This window comes from Pezoporus flaviventris, unplaced genomic scaffold, assembly GCF_033815535.1.
Source record: "Pezoporus flaviventris isolate CSIRO_AGI_PZ_B2104156 unplaced genomic scaffold, CSIRO_AGI_Pfla_v1 ptg000015l, whole genome shotgun sequence".
In the NCBI taxonomy this organism is placed as follows: domain Eukaryota; kingdom Metazoa; phylum Chordata; class Aves; order Psittaciformes; family Psittacidae; genus Pezoporus; species Pezoporus flaviventris.
In genome coordinates, this window is record NW_026892563.1 from 14,555,034 (window position 1) to 14,577,288 (window position 22,255).

At 38.7% G+C, this 22,255-nt stretch overlaps 1 protein-coding gene and 1 long non-coding RNA gene across 4 annotated transcripts in view; one reads left to right on the top strand and one right to left on the bottom strand.

Moving 5' to 3' along the window:
• Positions 1-22,255, top strand: part of DSCAM (DS cell adhesion molecule) — a 455,521-nt gene that overhangs the window by 215,719 nt on the left and 217,547 nt on the right. The window lies entirely within an intron of this gene.
• The window catches only part of LOC133269372 (uncharacterized), a 101,635-nt gene that overhangs the window by 34,256 nt on the left and 45,124 nt on the right, over positions 1-22,255 (bottom strand). Inside the window, exon 3 of one of the 2 annotated variants that reach the window (XR_009743429.1) lies at positions 17,064-18,521. The exons of the other annotated variant lie outside the window; for it this stretch is intronic. This is a non-coding gene — a long non-coding RNA (uncharacterized LOC133269372). Of the gene's footprint in view, positions 1-17,063; positions 18,522-22,255 lie in introns of those variants that run through there. 2 annotated transcript variants of the gene reach the window in all.

The window sequence follows — 22,255 nt, forward strand, 5'->3', positions numbered from 1 at the left end:
TGCTACAGTGCAATTGTACTGGACATAGGGAAGACAAGGAGAAAGCTAATAGTTTTCTTGAGGCCCAGGGTTAATGATGTCTAAGGCAGGGAAAGAGAAAAAATGACACATGGCAAAATTAAAGATCATGGCATGTGCTTTTGCGTGACTTGATTCATCTGCAGGTGTGTGAAAGCCTTGAAGTCACAAAGCTTCCTAGCACCCTATGTAGCATAAGGTACATGATACATAAGGTTCTCTATCCTTTTTTATTCTTTTAATTCTTCTTCATTTCACAATTTATTCTTATTTTTTAATTGTGCAGTGGTAAAATCATAGCTACTTTGACATAGGTAGCAAACCTCCCTTGCATAAATTTCAGTCCAGTGAGAACTATACATAAGCTCAGTCTGCAGATGGGATATTTGGAAGAGATAGGAAAATTAAAACACATTTTGTCAGTGATAAAACTGTGCCATGTATGTATGAAAATGGTTATTGTCCTTTTTCTTATAACTATATTTAAAAAAAAGTCCTATTTATTTTATCTAGAATATGTCCAAAAATCCCATTTGTTTTGACTAGAGCACTTGTAAAAAAAAAGAGGTTATAAAAAAAGAGGACTCAGCTTTTGAAACCATTTGTTTATCCAAAGAGAAGCTCTTGTTAAATTGATATACATGAACGCTAGAGAGTCTTCCTTGAAAGGAACATTGCCAGAATATCCTTTTACAAAGGAAGGGAATGGGGATCGCTCAACTTCAATTTTCAAATAAAAATGGGATAAAGCATTTAATTGTTCTTATTTCAGTAACAGTAGAAGGGAATAATAACAATGGTGAGATAAGCTGTGGTATTAATCATTTTATAACACTGAATAAGCAAGGTGTTGTACACATGGTCTAGGTCCATTGCACAACCTTAGTAATATGATACATATTTTTATTTGTATTAATTTAATAATAATCCAGTCCAGTGATTGATTGGCAAAGCAGCTATAGAAAAGTCTCGTCTTGAGAACTGAAGCCATAACTTTCAAAACACAGAGTACACTTTATGTTCATATCACATTTCTTCTGAGTTATGCAATGTTGTACTCTGGATTGTCCTGTTGCACAAGAAACCTTAGTGATTCAGTCAATAGATTAACACTCTAGTGTGTAGTGTTATTCCTATATTTGCACTCCTGTAAATCAGGAATGACTTTCTGCAGTCAGTGAAGTTGTAGCAGTACAAATGATTAGAGAACTTGCACCGCAAATGTTGGCTTCAGTATCTAAAACCAAAAATTTATGTTAAAGTACAGTGTCTAAGTCCGTTAAATTACAGAAAAGAAGTTTTCATTCCTTTTTAGGTGAACAGAGCTTCCAAAACAGTGCGATGAAGCCAGGGATGGAACACTAAATTGAGAAAGGATAGAGTACAGAAAAAAAAATTAAAATTCAGGAGTAAAAGATGTTACATTATCAGGCTACCAGCTGCAATCTTTATAAAATAACACGACTTCAAATTTTTGTTTGTTGAATCAAAACCCCCCAATGGAGTTATAAAATATTTGAGGTAAAAAATTGCAAAACATGAGCAGAATCACAGCAGCAGGTCATAGAGAGCAATTACCTCAATCTAAAAATGTTTTAGAGGCTATAATTAATTTTTGTTAATGTAAATGCTCTTGTAGTTTGTTTTATTTCCCTTCATTTGGGGAAGTGAAAAGAAGAAGAGAAAAACATAAACAAGTGTGAAGTGTATTTGTCCTTGAATGGCTTGCTTCTGGTCCATTCAGGACTCAAGGTGGTCAGCAGTACTTCTTATAAGGTTCCGTGACTCACTTTTTTTTCTATCTTGGCCATTTTCTCTCTTACAGCAAGACTTTAGACCTTCCATGATGACAAAGAGTTTTTCAGCTCTCTTTTTATTAAACCAAACTTATTAAATTCACTAGTGAATGATCCTATTTCACATATTTATATCATGCATAATGCCTTTGCAGGATCCTGATCATTCATAATGAGGAGAGAAATTTATGGTTCATTCTGTTCTATTTGTCTTCCTAAGTGCAATCTTGTATGGCAATATGGGGATAAATTATAATTGCGAATTACTTTTCTATGAAATGATTCTTGAACACTGAGATTTTCTGTGCCATAAAAGGGAATTTTACAGACTTATAAGAAAACAGAAATTATATTTATGGTGCTTACAACAAAGAAACTTAAGGACACTTTTCCAAAAGAATAAATCTGTAAACAGAACAGATTGGACAGCTTGGTCCAATGCTGCATTACTCTACTGTTGTTTTTTTTTTTCTTTTTTTTTTTCTTTTTTTTTTTTTCCATAAATCATCACTGATTCAATATACTTCTAACTCCTAGTGATACAAATGAATTAACACTATAAACTTTGCCTTTAAAAGGAAAGAGCTTATGCTAAAACGAACTTCATAGGGTCTAAGTCCATTAAATTACAGAAAATCAGAGAATCCTCTTAGAACACATATTCGGGTACAGAATAAGGTAGGAATGACCAGCATGGACTGACACCTTGTCAGTCCATTCTTTCGTGGACAACCTGATTGACTGCTATGATAAAATGCCTAGATTCATGGATGGGGAGAGTGTCAAACATTGTTTTCCTTCACAGTTTTATCAAGGTTTTCAGCAGTATTTGAGGAAATGTTCCCATGTCCAAGTCAGGACATCATGGTCTGGACATATGTGCAGCAGAAATCATTGCAACAGGTTGGCTGGCTGGGCTCAGGCAGCCATAGTTAATTAATGCTTTATACTCTAATTGAAGGCTAGTGAAAAACAGAATACCGCAGAAGTCACGGCTGGGACCTGTCCAGTTTGCCATTTATATCAGTGACCTGCAAGTGGTAATGGAGTGCACTCTGATACTGTCTGTAGGTGACACCAAACTGGAATCAATACACTCCAGGACAGGACTGCCATACAAAGGGACACAGACAAGGTACAGTGATGGATCCGCAGGAACCTTGTGAAATTAAATAAGGACAGACGGAAAGTTGTACCTCAGGAGATTCAGGTGGGGTATCAGGACAAAAAAGAAAATTAATGACAGGGAGCTACAAACACATCTGTGTTGTATACAGTAGAGACTGTCAAGTGACTATACGGCTGAGTTATTCTTCCAGGTGTAGAAATTACTGCAGTTTTTCATGGTTTCATGTTAGCTGTCCCAAACCCATAGCAGAATAATCCTACTAGAGATCCTGAGTAGCTTATACTGAAAGGTTAGTACTATGAAGCACAATCCTGAAGTTTGAGCAAAGTCTTTTATGGACACTAAAAGTGTCCATAAAAAGTTCTATGTTTCCACAGGGTCTGTTAAAGCAGAGTTACAGTACACAACAATGGGTCTGTACCAGAGTGGCACTACATTAGCAATAATTACACTTCTAAATCATCTTCATTACTGAAAAAAAAAAAAAATAAATTAATGAAAGGAAGTATGAAAAAGGTTTTACGCTACATAGCTTTTTAACCATGGAGTATTTACTAAGGCAGACATAATGAAATGTACTTTCCTAACAAAATCATCTTGAACTCCAAATTGAAGTTCCACTGTGAATAAAGAAAATAAAATGTTGACTTATGTTAGGAGGATCATGGCCATTAGTGTAAGGGAACTTACTATCCCTCTCTGGCTGGTGGTGGTGAGGTCACAGCGGAATACAGCTATGGAGGTCTATGTGGAAAAGCTGAAAATTCTCCAGTGGAAGGCAACCAGGATGATCAGGAATCTAGGGCTCTTTAATGTAAAAACTTCACCGCTGGAAGATAATGTTTGAATTTCTTGAATTCTAAGAATGATTTATAATTAGCAATAAATTATTTTCTGCATTTAATTCAGTAACATGATATAGTCACCAGTACTTAAAAGAACTCTGGAAGAAAACTAGACTTTATATAAACTCCTTCTTTACTGCATCTGCTATATTTATAAGTGTGGGGTTTTTTACATTTGGACTCTCTGTTAGGGAATAGAATAGTCAAATCATAGAATAGTTAGGGTTGGAAAGGACCTTAAGATCATCTAGTTCCAACCCCCCTGCTATGGGCAGGGACTCCTCACACTAAACCATGTTACCCAAGGCTTCGTCCAGCCTGGCCTTGAACACTGCCAGGGATGGAGCATTCACAACCTCCCTGGGCAGCCCATTCTAGTGCCTCACCACCCTCACAGTAAAGAGCTTCCTCCTTATATCCAACCTAAACTTCCCCTGTTTAAGTTTTAACCTGTTACCCCTTGTCCTATCACTACAGTCCGTAATGAAGAGTCCCTCCCCAGCATCCTTATAGCCCCCCTTCAGATACTGGAAGGCTGCTATGAGGTCTCCACGCAGCCTTCTCTTCTCCAGGCTGAACAGCCCCAACTTTCTCAGCCTATCTTCATACAGGAGGTGCTCCAGTCCCCTGATCATTCTTGTGGCCCTTCTGTAGACTTGTTCCAACAGTTCCATGTCCTTTTTATGTTGAGGACACCAGAACTGCACACAATACTTATGACTCTAGTTTTTTTAAAATGTGCAGAAATGAGTAATACATCCCTGGAATTATGGTGTAAATACTTGTGTAAAGTTTATTAATAAACTATGAGAGTCATAAATTTTACCTTAGTCGTGTCTTGTGAATAAAAAAGATGATTTACCATAGAGCTGGAAGAAGGAAAACAAGTCCAATATATTTTTGTTACATAGAGGTAAAAGGCTGGTGCACTGTAGATAGCAATAATTTAATGAGCTATGTCTAACATGGCCCAGTTAAACAGTACCCAGCATTTGTCAGGGTGTGGACGATCTATAAGTTTCACAGGAATCTATATTTGAATTTTGCCTTTGATTGGCCACTTGCCAAAGATCCCAACTGATTCTCAGTCCTGGAGACATAATCAAAAGCTGTGAATGTATGCAAACATTTCTCTCCTCTGTTGCATGTTGTGAACACAATAACAGTGTTTTTATGCAAGATCCCTCTGGGGTTGCCCAGAGCATTCTTCCAGGTCAGATATCAGCCAGTACACTAAGATTGCAGACATATCAAGGAATAGGATGGTAGTAGTGCTGCCCCAAGCTGCCATTTGCCTACCTGTTTCCTAACACTACAGATGGGACTCTTACATAGCTGTGAGAGATCTTGCAGTGAATATACATACTCACCCATATAAAAATTTGAAGGATCAAGCTATTAGTTTAACTACATCTGAATATTTAGAAACAGTAAGGCTTGGATGGAGACTTGTCCTTTTAAATTTATTGGGAGTTTTGTCATTCATTTCAGTGGGGCCATATTTTTACCTTGAAAATAGAAGTAATTTTGCCAGTACAAGCATATCCTGTTTATGCCACTTGTTTTACAGACAAAGAAAACAGTGGAACAAATTTCGTATCACACATAATATAAAAGCTGTGTTTGGGCAAGTTATCCTCTCATAAAGAGGCTTGCTTCACATAATAAAAAAAGAAAAAAAAAAAAGCAATTTCTCCATTAGCTTATTTTGCAGCTCTCCTTTTCTGTGTCCAGATTTACTTCCCTCTCCCTAATTCTGTCTTTCTGTTTTCCCTGTGGAAGTGTTGCCTGAGATAAATAGGATGTCTAGATTTACATACAAAAACTATTTAAATTGCAACTGATCCTAAGAGTTGTTTCATCAACTGTATAGCTGTTCTGCTTTCTTTAATGGCTTCTGAGTTGAAGGTATTTGCAGACTGTACAAAAATGATTCTTTTCCTTGAAACACATTCGGAAAACAGAAGAGACAGGAATCTTTTTTTTTTCAGTTTTCTGAAATAGAAAGGTATTTTTTCATTCTGATTTCATTATGAAATTTTAAATCTCACTGTGGTTTTACCTAGAAGGAGAAATACTTTTAAAAGACATCTTCCTTTTGCAAATACAAGAGAAGTAAACCCAGAATTTTTCTAAGAGTTTCCCCTTTTCCTTTTGCTTAAACAAGTCATAACTAACTCTCCTTCTCAACACTTAAGGGAGAAAAAAATTGTCTTCCATTACAGATGTCCTGGAGTATGTGATGCCCGCTGTTGTTAGATGAGTTGTAAAGTTTTTGTGAATCCAAAAGCCTGTTGTGGCTTCACAGTTTACCAGTGGTGTCTTGTGGGAAACTTGATAACTTCTGATATTTCTAGCTATATTTTTTATTTGGAAAGAATATGGATTCTATCTTTGATCAGCAGAGAAGGACTCAGAGGAGAAGAAATCAGTATTTAGATTAAACTACAAAGTGTATTTTTTCATTAGCTCACCTATGGACCACAGTAGAGCAAACAGCTATTTCTCCTTCTCCCCAACCCAAGTACTACATGTCAAGCATCAAGGGCACTGTCAGAACAAGTCTTAGGTATCCCATTTCCTGTCACTGGCAGAACAGCAAGGAAACAGGAATTGCCCTCAGCCCATGTTGACTAGCCTTTCAAAGGTTTCAAAACACTGATTCTGGCAATAATTTTCATTCCTACCTGAACTAGGACATATCATGCCAGTTTCTTAAGACAGATTTTTGTCAATGTTAGTTCCTAATCTTCTGGTGATTCCACAAGCAGGCATGCACAGTCAGTTGTGGTGGCATTTAACGTGGCACAGTATGAGTGGAAAAAATATGGCCATCACCAGAGCTCAAAGGCTACCATAGATTTTTTTGCATGACTTTAACAAGCTAGGAAGAGCTGGAATGAGGCTGGGTTTCTTTTTTTTAAAAACTTGATGTGCTGAGAACAAACCCTCTCAGACCTGTTTGCAGAAACAACAAATGAAGGAGGTAAGAAAGGTGCAAAAAGATATTTTGGGGTTGAATACATTGAGATTTCATCAACTTTAGAGTGTACATGTTTATTAGACACTAAGTAGTGCAAGTATAATATTTCTGTAAAACATGAACAACTAAATACTCAATTTTTATATTTCTTATTGAATTCAGCTGATGAAAAATAATTCTGTAAGTAATAAAGAAGACTTTCTACTGTCTTACTTACTTTTCTTACTGTCATACTTTCTTAAACTATGAAACTTGTGCAATCTTTTTATGCTCAAGAGCAGTCTTTAAATCATGCTCTCCTTGGAGCTATCATTACAGATGCTGAAAACAAGATGTCTTAACAGTCTTAGATTAAATTGGGTTTTACAGGTCCTGTGTAAAGTGTTGAAGGGGTGAGGAGAGTATGTCTGAAAGACAGTGTGTGAAGGCAGAACAGTGTTTGACAAGCTGAAAATGGAGAAAACCTTAGGGGGATGCTCTTTCTAATGTGCTGAATCAATTAATCCAAAACACAGAGTAAACAAAAACTATCAGTTTCTTGAAGTGGAATCACTGGACAATCTAGTGATTAGGAGTAATGAATTCCATTGCCTGTAGGCTACCATCTCAAGCCTATAACTATAAAGATAGGAAAAGACTTCTAACATATTTCTGTGGCCTATGTAAAATGTTCGTTTTGTCCCTTTCCCTCCTTGGCTATAAATATTATTCGCAGCACCAAAACTGAGCCAAACCTTCTGTAAAATTCAGGGCCACTGCTATATTTTCATTTCTGGTTATTAGCTAGAATTAGAAATGCTGAAATAACTAGGAAAGATCTAACTGTGATTGGGAGAAAAAGGAATGAATATCACATGTGAAATGATTAATAGACTTTGAATAACTATCCAAATGACTAATAGTTCATATACCATCTGCTGTTAATTTTTGTTATTGCTTTGTTCAGAAAAAGGGAAAAGAAACTTTTGCTCCACTGGTGAATTTTGCTTAATTTTAATTGGACAGTGATGGAATTTATATTATCTCTTAAGTAGCTGCATTTGGCATACTTTAAATCAGTCTATCTGAGATGCTTTTATTAAGCCCTATTATGTCCTTAAAGCTTTTGGGCCACTCAGTGGCAATACTGCAAAGCAAGACAAAGATACCCCTGCCTTACAAGGTTGAGTGTGGGTACAGACGTGTTTTTCTCCATGAAACTGCTTTCTTTCCATACTGTTGTCTGCTAGTCCATCAGTAGCGCAACCTCAAGGTGAGCATATAGTTTTTAAACAGAGAAAATTATGTGTTAGCTACTCCGTAGTATGTTTGCTTTTCTGCTACTGATATGGGCTGCATCAAAAGGAGCGTGACCAGCAGGTCTAAGGAGGTGATCCTGACCCTCTACTCAGCTCTTGTGAGATCTCACTTGGAGAATTGTGTGCAGTTCTGGTGTCCTCAACATAAAAAGGACATGGAACTGTTGGAACAAGTCCAGAGAAGGGCCACGAGGATGATCAGGGGACTGGAGCACCTCCCGTATGAAGACAGGCTGAGGGAGTTGGGGCTGTTCAGCCTGGAGAAGAGAAGGCTGCGTGGAGACCTCCTAGCAGCCTTCCAGTATCTGAAGGGGGGCTATAGGGATGCTGGGGAGGCACTCTTCATTAGGGACTGTAGTGATAGGACAAGGGGTAACGGGTTAAAACTTAAACAGGGGAAGTTTAGGTTGGATATAAGAAGGAAATTCTTTCCTGTTAGGGTGGTGAGGCACTGGAATAGGTTGCCCAGGGAGGTTGTGAATGCTCCATCCCTGGCAGTGTTCAAGACCAGGTTGGATGAGGCCTTGGGTGATATGATTTAGCGTGAGGTGTCCCTGCCCACGGCAGGGGGTTTGGAACTAGATGATCTTAAGGTCTTTTCCAACCCTAACAATTCTATGATTCTCTGTCCAGATGATGTGTGATTTTTGGATGTATGGTAAGATAACAAGTACACTTGGGCTCTTCCATCGCAGAAACATGCAGAACTGTCTATCTGTGTCATTCATGCAGAACAGGTGACAGAACAAACCTAAACCTGGATTTAATTGACAGTCAAAATACCCCATGGCATAAAGGTATTGATGAGGTTAGATACAGTGCAAAAGATTTGTTCTTTATGAAGAAGGAAATCAGTGGAGAGAAAGGAAAGGGTCACGTTAGGACTTCTGAGTCACACTACAGCAAGTGGATCTTGTATGTTTTAATGCTTTTTGAAGTGAAATGCTGATGAAATTCCTTGAGCATAGCAGATACTAAGGTTGCCACAAACTGGGCACCAAGGCAGTAAATGAATATTGAAAAGGGAATTAAAAGGAGAAAGGGCAAGTGCTGATGTTGTCATGCAGGTCCGTAGGTTTTGAGGTGACATCAGATACAAGAAAAATGCTTCATTTGAATTAGCTAGCAGTTTTCAAGCAAAAATTTCTGGAGTTTGAGGCCAGCCATATATGTGTCCTTCCAATATGTCTTGTATTTGAGTTCCACCAGGGAAGATTGGATATTGGGAATAGACTGAAAGGAGGAACTTACCAGGAATTCTTACCATCTACTTTAGTTTCTAGATCAGGTTTCTTAAGATAAGATTGGTCCCTGCTCTAAATTATTAACTGAAGGGAGGTATGTAGCTTTTCACTGATGGTGCAAGGAGCCTAAGAATATTTCTTCTCTATACATTAGTCTCCTGGAAGTCAGGTTCTAGTGTGTAATAGCTATCAGCTAATGCCAAATAGCATATGAACCTGGTTAGAGTTGCAAATATAATTCAGTGTGAAAGAGCTGGGAGCAGCTTTAGAGTTGTCACAAGCCACCTAACCTTATAATAAAGTGTTGGTGTACTTTTTTGAGTTTTTCATTAATCCAGCTTTTTTGTCATTAATGAAATCTTGTTTACAAAAATTTCAGGCCCTAAGTGTCTTGCTGAATGGGAAGGAGTTAACATATGATGTGCCTATGAAGCATCTCAGATATGCCATTTTTTTTCTTAACTCTATTGATATACTCTCAATCCAAAGTAATTAAGTAGATTAAAATATTTATATGACATGCTAAGATCTAGACCTTTTTAAAGGTCTAGATTATGTTATTTTGAAACAGCATCTTGATCTGAAACAGAAAGCCAGCTATTCTCTTAATAATTGCAACAGCATCACAGCAGCTCTGTTTTAATTAAATCTTCACAATTAGACAGGCTTGTTATTGAATGTCATTAGTCTACTTAATACCATTTTACCTATTATCACCTCATTTTCAAGCATGCATCTGTCACAGGGAAGCTACTTTTCCACCTCACTTCATTGCTTACTGATTTACACCTAAAAGGCTTTAGGCAATTATGTTAACAATTATGAATTGTCTTGGTGAAAGTCTAACAAATAGAAAAAAATGCTCTGGTGCATTGAACTGAATATAAACGTGAAGAACAGATTCTGGAATTCAGTACACTTTTTCGTATTGGGGCTTGCATTGCCATTTTACTTAATTCTGTCAGAAATGTCCCTCCCAGGAGACATCTCAATACAAACTCTTCACTCAGTTTGCTTTCTGAACACAAGGGGTGCAGTGAAGTTGTTACATTCATTACCCAGAAAGGTAGCTGAGCATCAGTGGTTTTCTCAGTTTTATATCTCTGGAAAATCAGTTAACTGTACGTCAAATATTAGGCAGTCCTTGATTTGTCTTTGTGTCTGATAATCAGCTTGTGTAGAATTTTAAGATACATTTGTGGTGTGAAAAATGATCAGAGTTATTGTTTAGCCTTACCCTACATCCTTTGGGGTTTATGATCTTCCAGTAAAAAGTACAATGCCAGTTAGAGAATTGTAGAATCATGGAATAGTTTGGTTTGGAAGGTGCCTTCAGCACTTATATATTCCAACTCTTCTGCCGTGGACAGTGACATCTCCACTAGACCAGGTTGCTCAAAACCCAGCCAGCCTGGCCTTGAGCACTTCCAACAATGGGACATCCACAACTTCTCTGAGCAGCATGTTCCAGTGTCTCACCATCCTTATCATGGATAATTTCTTCCTTATGCTCAATCTAATTTTAAAACTATTGCCACTTGTCCTGTCCCAAGCCTCCTTTGTATATTGAAAGGTCACAATAAGGTCTCTCCAGAGACTTCTCCAGGTTCAACAAAACCAACTCTCTAAGCCTTTCTTCATAGGAGAGGTGCAATTGTGCAGTTGTGCTCTTATTTTATTGGCACTAACTGTCTTCAAAAAAATTGAATAAAATAGCAATCCAGAACCTGCTAAGTAGAGTGCTACAGTGCTGATAACTGTTTTCCCACTTGAAAATCTGTAGATATTATTCCCTGTTTTGCAGGAAGAAATTCTTTGTGTTTATCTTTCTTACAAGCTGTCTATTGGTATAGTTAAGTAGCAATTTTATGTTGTTGGTTTTTTTTTTTCTGATGGAAAAATTGCAATAGTACAATTAAAGTAATAATTAAGTTGTTAGATTATGTAACTCTCAAGCAACATATCTTGTAGCTAGTAAATAAGCAGTTTGGCAGAGACTCTAGTAGGAGACTGAGAAACGATTGTCATTATGACTAACAAAAATGTTACAGGTATTTTTCATTTTGTGTACTAACTGTTCAGCAATTGCATATTTAAACTGAATTTCAGTCCCAAAAAGCAAGTAGTGAACCATGGCTACAGTATCAATTTCAGTGCTACTAATGTCATCTAAGCTTTCAGTCTCTTTGTCAACACTTTGGTAATTCATTAATCTTCTGTATACAGAAGATACATCCTGTATGTCATAGTAAACTCATTCTTGGCTGCAAAACTATATTGGTGGTAACTCCATAACTTTGAAGGGAATTTCCCTGCAGTAGTGAGCCCTGTCCCATGCTCAAATCATTAATGCAGTCTGCAGCATCATGAAGCCTAAGGTTTGAATACCAGAACTGTTGAAATTGTCCTGACCTATCTTTGTGGATAAGCTGTTACTGTTGTGTCCTATTGCAGGGTCCAAGCTCATCCTGCCTAATGATGCTAACTCTGTGTAGAAACTGGAGGTGACCTCAGGCATAATAGGTGGGTTTTTTTAAATAAACATGGAAAAAATAGCCACTAGTTACCACCTTACTCCAACCTCTATTTGTTCCTCAGAGGCAAACTTCATTAATTTTTTTTTAGATATGAAAACTTTTTTTTTTCTATATGGAATTTGCAACTTAAGGGGATATTCACTTCCTTTATACCCCAAAACTTGTCTGTTTCTTCCATTTATTTCAGTTGATCTAACAATGACTCTCCTTAAAATCTTTGCTTCTCTGAGGCTTTGTACAAACGTGGAGTAGCATGATGGCCACATAAGACAAGGCAGATAAACTGGGGGAACAATGAAGCAAGGAGCCAGTACTGGTCAACCTGGCAGGTGCTGCATGCAACAGAAGCTAACTTCTGCTAAGTTTCAGTGGGTGTCAGAGCAGAAGGGAGCCTTAGGAAAAAGGCTGAAGGAAACTGTTGTTTGGAGATGGCTGAGGAAATCCTCCCAAGCATGAGTTTGCAAGAGGTGCAGAGAGTTGGCACTACAGGGCAGATGGATACTAAAATTACTCTTATAAGTTGCAGTGAGAGGTGATTGGGGAACATGTGGATGGGAAATTAAGTGCCTGGATGGAATGACAAGGAACTTCTGTTAGGACTGAGAAAGGCAAAGTGACACAGCTAAAGCAGCAGACAAAGAAAAGATTTCTGTCAGTAGCACTCTGATTAGATATGAGAAAGGCAAAGTTATGTTTGCCAAGGACAAAGAAAAGCAACTGTAATAATTACTATATGAAATGATGGGAACCTGGAATTTGGGTGAAGAGAAGGTTTATGAAAATGAAATTGGAAAGCTAGGAAGGGAAGAAAAGCCTGGAGGCATGGAATTGGAGAACAGCAGTGCTACAGGAAGAGGAAGAAGATTGACTGGTTTTGCCAGAGCTGCGAGGTCAAGGACAAGAAGGATGAGGATATAGACCTGATTTTGTTGTTTCTTTATCTTGGAATTTAAGAAGTCAGATCAAGGCTTAAACATGTTGCTGTTCTGTGTCACTAGTTAGCTTAAAAATGTAAGTTGTCCACAAAGTTGGAATTGAATTGTTCCCACTGCCCACTTCATACTGTCCTTTTTTACCCCAAGATCCACTACTGGTAGGCATAGAGCTATGCACTGGTCTCATCCCAGCCAGTTTGCTGCTGTCCTGTTAATTAGCAGTTCCTTGGCGTCCTCCTTGGTCACATCAACAGATATATCTGTGGGGTGTAGGACCCACATATAGGTTATCCCCCACATGGGAATTTAATGGTAAGACACAAACTTCCTGCCACTTGTTAAGGGAATTCATTATCAGCTATTGTCCATCTTTCAAGATCAAGTTGGGAGTGTAGATCTATAGAAGCTCTTTTAATGGCATTAGAAAAAGAGAACAGTGTTTCTTCCAGAATTCAGTTTTTTACAAAACTTTAATGTATACTTACATGAGTTAACGACTGTGGTTATGAAATACCTGTTTTGTATATAATGCAAATTTAGTGGAATCAAGAAGCAAATGAAAGAAATGCAAAGCCTAGTTCCATACAAGTATTAAAGAAAATAAACAAAGCTCGTGCCTGCTCTTTGGCAAAAAAAAAAAAATATTTACTTTTTTTAGCAAAAACCTTCATCTGAAGAGTTTTAAATCAAGAGATGTTAAACAACTCAATACCAGTCAGTCTCACCTCTGTGCCTGGCAAAATTTTGGAGCAGATTCTCTAGAAGACATGCTAAGGCACATGAAAAACAACAGGGTGGTTGGTGGCAGCCAGCATGGCTTCAATAAGGGGAAATCCTGCCAGACCAATTTGATGGCCTTCTATGATGGGGCTACAGAACTGACGGACAGGGGCAGAGCAGTTGACATCATCTACCTGGACTTGTGCAAAGCGTTCGACACTGTCCTCGCAACATCCTTGTCTCTAAATTGGAGAGACATCAATTTGAAGGACAGACTACTCAGTGGATAAAGAACTGGCTGGGTGGCCGCACACAAAGGGCTGTGGTCAATGGCTCAGTGTCCAGTTGGAGACCAGTAATGAGTGGTGTCCCTCTTGTGGTTAAAGGCGAGGCTGTAAGTCAGCCACTCCACCCCTTTCTTCCCCCCCTCCCCCCCACCCCCCGTCACCCCACCCCCTGCTCCTGGAGGGATGGGGAGAAGAATCGAAAGAATGTAACTCCCACAGATTGAGATAAGAACAGTTCAGTAACTAAGGTGTAACACAAACCACTGCTGCTACTACCAATAATAATAAGGGAAAGAGAACACAATACCACCTGTCCATACCCAGCCTGACCAAGCAGTGAACCAGCCCCTCTGGGTAACTCTCAGTTACATCCCTGGCATGACATGCTGTGGTATGGAATATCTATTTGGCTAGTTTGGGTCAGGTGTCCTGTCTCTGCTTCCTACCGGCTTCCCCTCCTCCCTGGCAGAGCATGAGACTCAGAAAGTCCTTGGTCAGACTAAATATTTGAGCAGTAACTAAAAACATCGGTGTTATCAGCGCTGTTCCCAGGCCAAAAGTCAAAAACACAGCACTGCACCAGCTACTAAGAAGGAGAAAAAATGACTGCTACTGCTGAACCCGGGACAGTCCCTCAGGGATCTGTGTTGGGACCAGTCTTGTTCAACATCTTTGTCGCTGACATTGACAGTGGGGTTGAGTGCGCCCTCAGCAAGTTTGCTGATGGCACCAAGCTGTGTGGTTGATACGCTGGAGGGAAGGAATGCCATCCAGAGGGACCTTGACACACTTGTGAGGTGGGCTGATGCCAACCTTAGGAAGTTTAACCATGCCATGTGCAAGGTTCTACTCCTGGTTCGGTGCAGTCCCAGGCACAGCTACAGGTTGGGTGGAGAAGAGATTCAGAGCAGCCCTGCGAAGAAGGACTTGGGGGTGTTGCTCGATGAGAAAATGAACATGAGCCGGCTTCAGTGTGCGCTCACAGCCCAGAAAGCCAACTGTATCCTGGGGTGCATCCAAAGGAGCGTGACCAGCAGGTCGAAGGAGGTGATCCTGCCCCTCTCCTCTGCTCTTGTGAGATCTCACTTGGAGAATTGCGTGCAGTTCTGGTGTCCTCAACATAAAAAGGACAAGGAACTGTTGGAACAAGTCTACAGAAGGGCCACGAGGATGATCAGGGGACTGGAGCACCTCCCGTATGAAGACAGGCTGAGGGAGTTGGGGCTGTTTAGCCTGGAGAAGAGAAGGCTGCGTGGAGACCTCCTAGCAGCCTTCCAGTACCTGAAGGGGGCCTATAGGGATGCTGGGGATGGACTTATCATTAGGGACTGTAGTGACAGGACAAGGGATAACGGGTTAAAACTTAGGGGAAGTTTAGATTGGATATAAGGAGGAAGTTCTTTACTGTGAGGGTGATGAGGCACTGGAATGGGTTGCCCGAGGAAGTTGTGAATGCTCCATGCCGGGCAGTGCTCAAGGCTGGTTAGGACAGAGCCTTGGGTGACATGGTTTAGTGTGAGGTGTCCCTGCCCATGGCAGGGGGGTTGGAACTTGATGATCTTAAGGTCCTTTCCAACCCTAACTATTCTATGATTCTATGATTATAGCCTCTTAAAAGTTAAAACCTTTTCTATGGATGTAAAAAACCCTTGCCCAATGCTCTAAAATAGTGAGTTTTAACTGTTGTAAAGAACAGTGTCTTCCAAGAAATCGCAACAATTTAAACAGACAACTTTATGCCAGATCTACCTATGCTCTTAAGAAAAGTCCTGATAAATCACCATCTGGAAACTCACATCAATAGCTAACTCAGTAAACTAACCATCTGTACATCAGTGCTTCAGATTGGTAGTCTTTGACTAAAGAGATTATTACTGGTCCACCATATTTATACAATGCCTGAGAGATATTACATTATTTAGGCCCAAACCCCAGGGGAAAATACTACTAATAAAAAAGCTTGCTTTTTTTATTTCCACAGTATTGGTAGAGGCCAATCCCTATCTCATTTCATTAAATTGTTATCTCTTATTTTATCAAATTCAGTCTTTTTGTTTGTAAAAGAAAAACAACGTTCAAAACCCACATTCAAAACTCATATTTTTTTGCCTTTCTATTTTAAACAGGCACTTGGCAGACTGAAAAGGCATTTCAAAATGCCAGCAACTGAACTGTGTGAAGTATAATAGAGTAGACAAATAATACACTCATGAGAACAATGCTTAAAATATAAAAAGCTGACAGAGCACATACTGCAATGACCTGGGTAGGTGCCATAAGTACAAGGAAAAACAGAGTATAAATATGAGCTGCAGTGCTCTTTTTTATTTATTTATCTATTTATTTATTTTTACATTTATTACTAATCTACTGAAATTATGAAAAAAATATTAAAGAAATATAGATGGCACTTTTGGTCTTTGATAAAGCTTCATCTAGTTTACCCCCTGTTCCACTTCCACCATGGTTTTAGGTGGAGGTTAAGAACTTGACTTCAGTCTTTAAGAATATCCCTTTTTTAATTGCTAAAACTTAAATTCAAGGGATTTGACTACTGAGGTATCAATTAGAGGCTCTGTCATATCAGAATGAACCTGGAGGTTCCCAGCCTATATATATATATATATATATATATATATAAAAATGCTGATCATTCTTCAAAGGTAAGATTTGGGCCTGTGTTATGTCTCTTTCTTGAAATCTTCCTCTTTTAAATGTGAAGCATAGAACTAAAACAGTTTTGTTTCTTTTTCTATCCAATGTAGTAAGAAAGAATAGGGAAGCTTTAACACATTAATTAAACCCCTTAAAATAAAGAAAACAAGCTTCATTTCAACTAATAAAATTCTACAGGGAAGAAAAGAGAAAATTGGAGAGAAGCTGGAGAAGCTCTGTAATGTTTTAAAGCTCCATGAGGTCATAAAACTTCATAGAAGGCAAAAAAAGGAAGAAAATATTTTTATTGTTAGTTGCAGACATTTTGTAATTTGCCATTCATTTGCCAGGAATAGGGAAAAATATCCTCACATTCTAGTAGTCAGATTGTCAAAGCGACCTTTTTTTAATGTCACACGTCACAGAATTTCATATCACACTAAGATAACATGACAGGGCAGAGCCAAGCTTTTCTAATGTTTCCCTTTCACCTTCTCAAAAGTGCTTGCATCCTAAACAAGAAGATGAAAGTATGGTATATTCATTGCTTGATGATTCAGTGACCACTCTAAAGACAAATGTCACACAGCAAAACAGCTTGTGCATCAGATTTATGTTTTTTTAGAAAGAACACTATAAAATTGAAAAAAGTGCTTTAACATTAGGTGACAAGAACAAACTTGAAATGTAAGAGCTGGTTTGGAATGTCACTCAGATGTGTTATGCAGTTATCACCGTGCATCTAACAGACGCAAACTAAATGAAAAATCCAGCTCCAGTTTGCATTTGGTGATTGTGAGAATAGAGAAAGACATGGACTGTGCAAATAACAGGTTCATTTTCAAAGACACAGAGTATGGTTAACTTTATAACAAAATGCGGAAATCAGCTTTCATATGTCCTACTGTTGACACTGAAGAGATTAGAGATACACAGATTATAAGAATTTCCATTGAAGATCTTTCAGATCTTTTTGTTGTGTTTAAACAGTAGCACTGAAACTATGACACAAAGAAGATCCTTGATTCGGTACTTAATTTTCATGTTATTCACTTTAATTCAAATGTGCAGCAGAACACACTTTAAATGAATAATGTTATGATAGGTTTTTCCTCTTCTAAATGTAACAGGCAGATGGTCATTTTTAACCATGATTTCTATACCACATAGTAACTGTTTCTTCAGTTAGTGTAAAATTAGTTCATAATTCACACACAGATGCATATTATATTTGCATTGTCAAATGTCTGGATGTAAGTAGGTACAGCAGAGATAGCACACTTAATAGAATTTCCTACTTTTTTCTAAACTTGACTTGTGCTATTAAAATATTTTTTCTCACCAAGGAGAAAACTCAGCCCAGTCCACATACAAAACAAAGGAATACTTTTAAAGATTAGTTTCCAAAGAAAACAAGAGCTATCTGATTTTGCTGCTGATATTTCCATCCATACGCATGTCCTCCTAGGTCTCTCTCCCAGGCCCAGCGGGTTTTGAACCTTCTGATTGACAGGGTCTGCTACATTTGACAAATACAAATGACCCAGAAATGCTATACATCCCTACAAGTTTTGAGGAAATACAAGCAGGGCAGAAGCCATACCCAGTGTTATGTTGAGGAGAGGCATATACTGTGTTAAACTCTTAGTTAGACTCACAAGGATCTGAATGGCAGATGGTTGCTGTGAATATCGCAATGGTGGGAAGAACTTCAGTCATTCCTGATGCTCTGTTACGCACCAGAGAAAAAAGTAACAAGTAAGAAAACTGCTTTCATTAGTTCTGCTGCTCATGTAACATATTGTCAACTCTGATACTGGCTATATTTTCCTTCTTGTATAACATGTTTTTCTGTTTTTCCACCACTAAAGTCAGAAAGCCCAGACCCTCAGATAATACAGATTACCAGCAGGAACTTCTTGTTGAAAATCTAGATCTTGATCTTTCCTCTGGAAGGGTTCAAGTTCAAGTCCATGTTCCTTAAATGCCTTAAAGGATTATGTAGTTGTAGGAACACTTCCCTCAGACAGGGTATTATTTTCTTTGAGGGCAGAGGCAGAGCAGAATTTCATTCCTGTGGGCATGAATAAAAAGCAAGAAGAGTCTCATCCCGACTGAGTATCACACAACGAGGCAGGGAGAGCTGTGTGTCACTTTCCAGAGTCATGGGCTGATCAGGGCTGCTGAGGAGGAACCCAGAGAGCAGAGAATATCTGAATGTTAACTGCTTGTTAACCAGAGTGTTAGAGGAGCTGGACATGGTCTCTGTACCTCAACAGGTCTGTTCAATGGTGCAGATAAAAAACCAACAAAAACTAAAGTACAGCTAGCATGTAATGTATCTGTCCTCTGATTCTACTTGTCCTGTGAGTTTTTTGTTTGGAAAACCCTCTGATACATGTCATAATTAAAGCTTGTGGAAGTCACGCTCATATGATCTTGGATGCTAAAGGAGGAAATTGGTACACAGCAATTGTTAGTACAATTGTTAATAGAATTCTTTTTCAGTATTAGCTCAATACCTTAGTTGTATATTGTATAACATTGGTTTATATTCACAATATTCATAGGGAGTTTTACTGTTATTTTTGTTAAAAAACCCTCAAATTTTATTTGAAAGAGAAGAAGTCATTCAGTTTTTAATTTGCCAAATTATGATGACTGAGTTATAGCCACATCTGGGAGTGAAAATGATAGCAAATTTCCAAGGATCCATCCTAAGTCTAGTCATGCCATTTTCATAAAATCTTAGAATGGTTTGGGTTGGAAGGAATCTGTAAGTCATCTAGTCCAACCCCCACTTTCTTTTCAGTGGTTCTTTTCACTGGTTCTTTGATTGAAATTGTCGTTCTCTGTTTCCTGTGTCTGCTATCACTTCCCTTCCCACATAGAGTTTTGGGATGTTTACAAATGCTTAAACATTGTCAGAGCAGAAGCATGGAAATGTTTTTAAATCTTAACAACTGGCTTTCAGCTGATTTGCAAGGAGGGGTGCCTTCCTACATGTTTATTCTTATTCATCCTGTAATTATAGTAAGCTGACTATAGGATCTTAAAAAAAACAACAAAAAACAACAAAAAGAACATTTTGCATGTGTAGCAAATAATTTCTAGGCTTTAAAAAGAGCAGGCTTTATGATTTTGGTTGGAATTGAAACTTTTAAGCTGTAGTTTATAATGAAAAACTTAGAAATATAAAGAATTTGGGTAGTTTTATGAGTTGGGTAATTTGCTTTATTTGAACTAGGCTTGGCAAAATACAGTTTTTAAAATATGTACTTTGTTTTTCTGTGTTTTCCCTTTAGTATCTGCATTTCAGTAAAGATTCTGTTTTATTTTGAATTCAATGGTAAACTCTAGGGAAACAAAAAAGCCATCATGTTTTTAAAAAATTGCATAAAACCTAAAATTATTTGGCAATGGCTCAGCAAGAAGTCACAGAAGGCTGGATATGCTTTTAAAATGTTGATTTCAGGAACAGATATTCTGGGATCCTGAGAGCAGATCTCAGTGAACTGACTGACCTCAGTCCATTGGATGCTACAGTCTGAGCTGCAGATCACAGAATCATATAATCATAGAATGGTTAATGTTGGGAGGGACCTTACAGATCATCTAGTTCCATCGCCCCTTCCATGGGCAGGGATGCATTAGATCAAGTCGATCAAAGTCCCATCCAACCTGCCTTGAAGACTTCCAGGGATGAGGCATCCATAACTTCTCTAGGAAACCTGTTCCAATATCTCGCCATCCTCACAGTAAAGAATTTCTTGCTTATGTCTAATCTAAATCTACCCTCTTTCATCTTAAAGCCATTCCCCTTGTCCTGTCACTACATACCGTTATAAAAAGTCCCTCTCCATCACTCTTGTAGGCCCCTCTCGGTACTGGAAGCCTGCTATAAGGTGTTGTACTGTCTGACTGTTGATCAGTGCTGGTCACAATACTGACCTCTGAGGAATGCCACTTACCACTGGTCTCTATTTGGACATTGAGCCATTGACCACAACTCTCTGACTGCAGCCATCCAGCCAATTCCTTATCCATCGAGTGGCCCATCTGTCAAATCTATATCTCCGAGGGTGTCATGCTGGACAGTGTCAAATGTTTTGCACAAGTCCAGGTAGATGATGTCAGTCACTCTTCCCTTATCCACTAACACTGTACCTTCATCGTAGAAGGCCACCAAATTTATCAGGCATGACTTGCCCTTTAGTGAATATGAGAAGCGACTGGTGGTAGCTATTTTATCACACCCTTTGCAGATGGCCATGCTTTGAATACGGATATCTGTAGTACAGATTGCAGAAATACCTGTATTTATATTAGTGTATTTATATATTCACTAATTCAGTGAAAACTTGCCTTTAAAAGGTGAGCAAACTAAACACTAAGTCGGACAACCCCAACAGCTGTGACAGAAAGAAGCAGTATTGAAAATGTATTTATAACCTTCTGTGCGGAAGCACAACAGCATGGTTTGATTATAGCCTGGGCTGCTCTTATAAGAACCAGTTGCAGATGCAGCCCTGACCAGTGACCTCACTCCTGTGCCCAGTGAGAAAGGTCCAACTTTCCCTCCTAATTCAGCTTTTTTGTGTTTATCTAAATCTCAGCTACCTCAGGACTCAGATATTGTACTTTGCTTAAGAGAGACTCAGTATCACAAATAGCTGCCAGAGGTGAGCTTCCTGCTTGTTTAGTGATTTATCAGATGGGGAAAATGCAATGCCGGTTTTTCCAGGTTCTGTGTCAGTCCCAGTCTATTTCTTGATTACACAGCTTTGCATGTGCCACAGCTGAAGCATTAATTTTTCGGTGATTTGAGGAGTTACTGCTCTCTCCCAGTGATAAAAGCTCAGTTGTGATTCAGTGAAGCATGCTAGACTCCTGAATATAAAGAGGTGCAAACTGCTGATAGGATGTTATCAGTGACTACTTGTCAGCTTCCCTTGTTGTTTGAACACTGGACCTGTATATTGGCATCACAATCTATAACGTTCAGATTTTCCTTTGCAGATTTCTGATTTTGAACAAGGAGGTGGTAGAAAAAGAAGGTGAGCTCAGATAGTATCTTACAGCATGTCCAGGATTTCTACTAGGACAATCTGTACAGTTGTAAAACTTGTGATAGAAATCAGGATTATAAATTCTGTGAAATCACTTTTTGGCCAGTAAGAGCCTTACCATGCTCTAGGAAATCTGTGTGGGGAATCTATTTTCCTTTAGCCACAAGTGTTAGGCTAGTACTTCGGCTGCTACCTGACACACTCTTTTTCTTACAAATGTTAAAACTCCAGACATGAAAGTAACCTTCTTGGTATTATGTGAGTAGAGTTTCATGAAATACGTATGCACTGTTCCATTTTTCTGTAATAAAAGTATTTCCCAAATAACAGTGATGTGCAAAGAAGCAATGCACTGATTTCTGCGGTGTTGTGTTGAGTAATGATACAATTCTTTGCTTTGATGCTTTGCTTCAGTATTTTGTAAGGGAACTTTGTGCTCCAAGTTTGAGAATGACAAGACTGCTAGACTCCCAGGAGAAAAGGGCTCAGAGCAGTCACTCCTTTGTGTATTGGGGTAGCTTGGAGGAAGTTTTAGGCATGTGAGTAAAGCAAGCAGAATTGAATAATGCTGGCCTAAAGATGAAGGACCTGAATCACAAAAAGTGAGTAGTGGCATAAGGAAGGGGCATATGACCTCACAGGGTGCTGAAACAGACTTCTCTGCAGCAGGGAAGGAGGCAAGAACAAGGAGGATCAGGACACTGCTGAGGTTTCCTTGCAAGTGGTCTCCCTGTACACC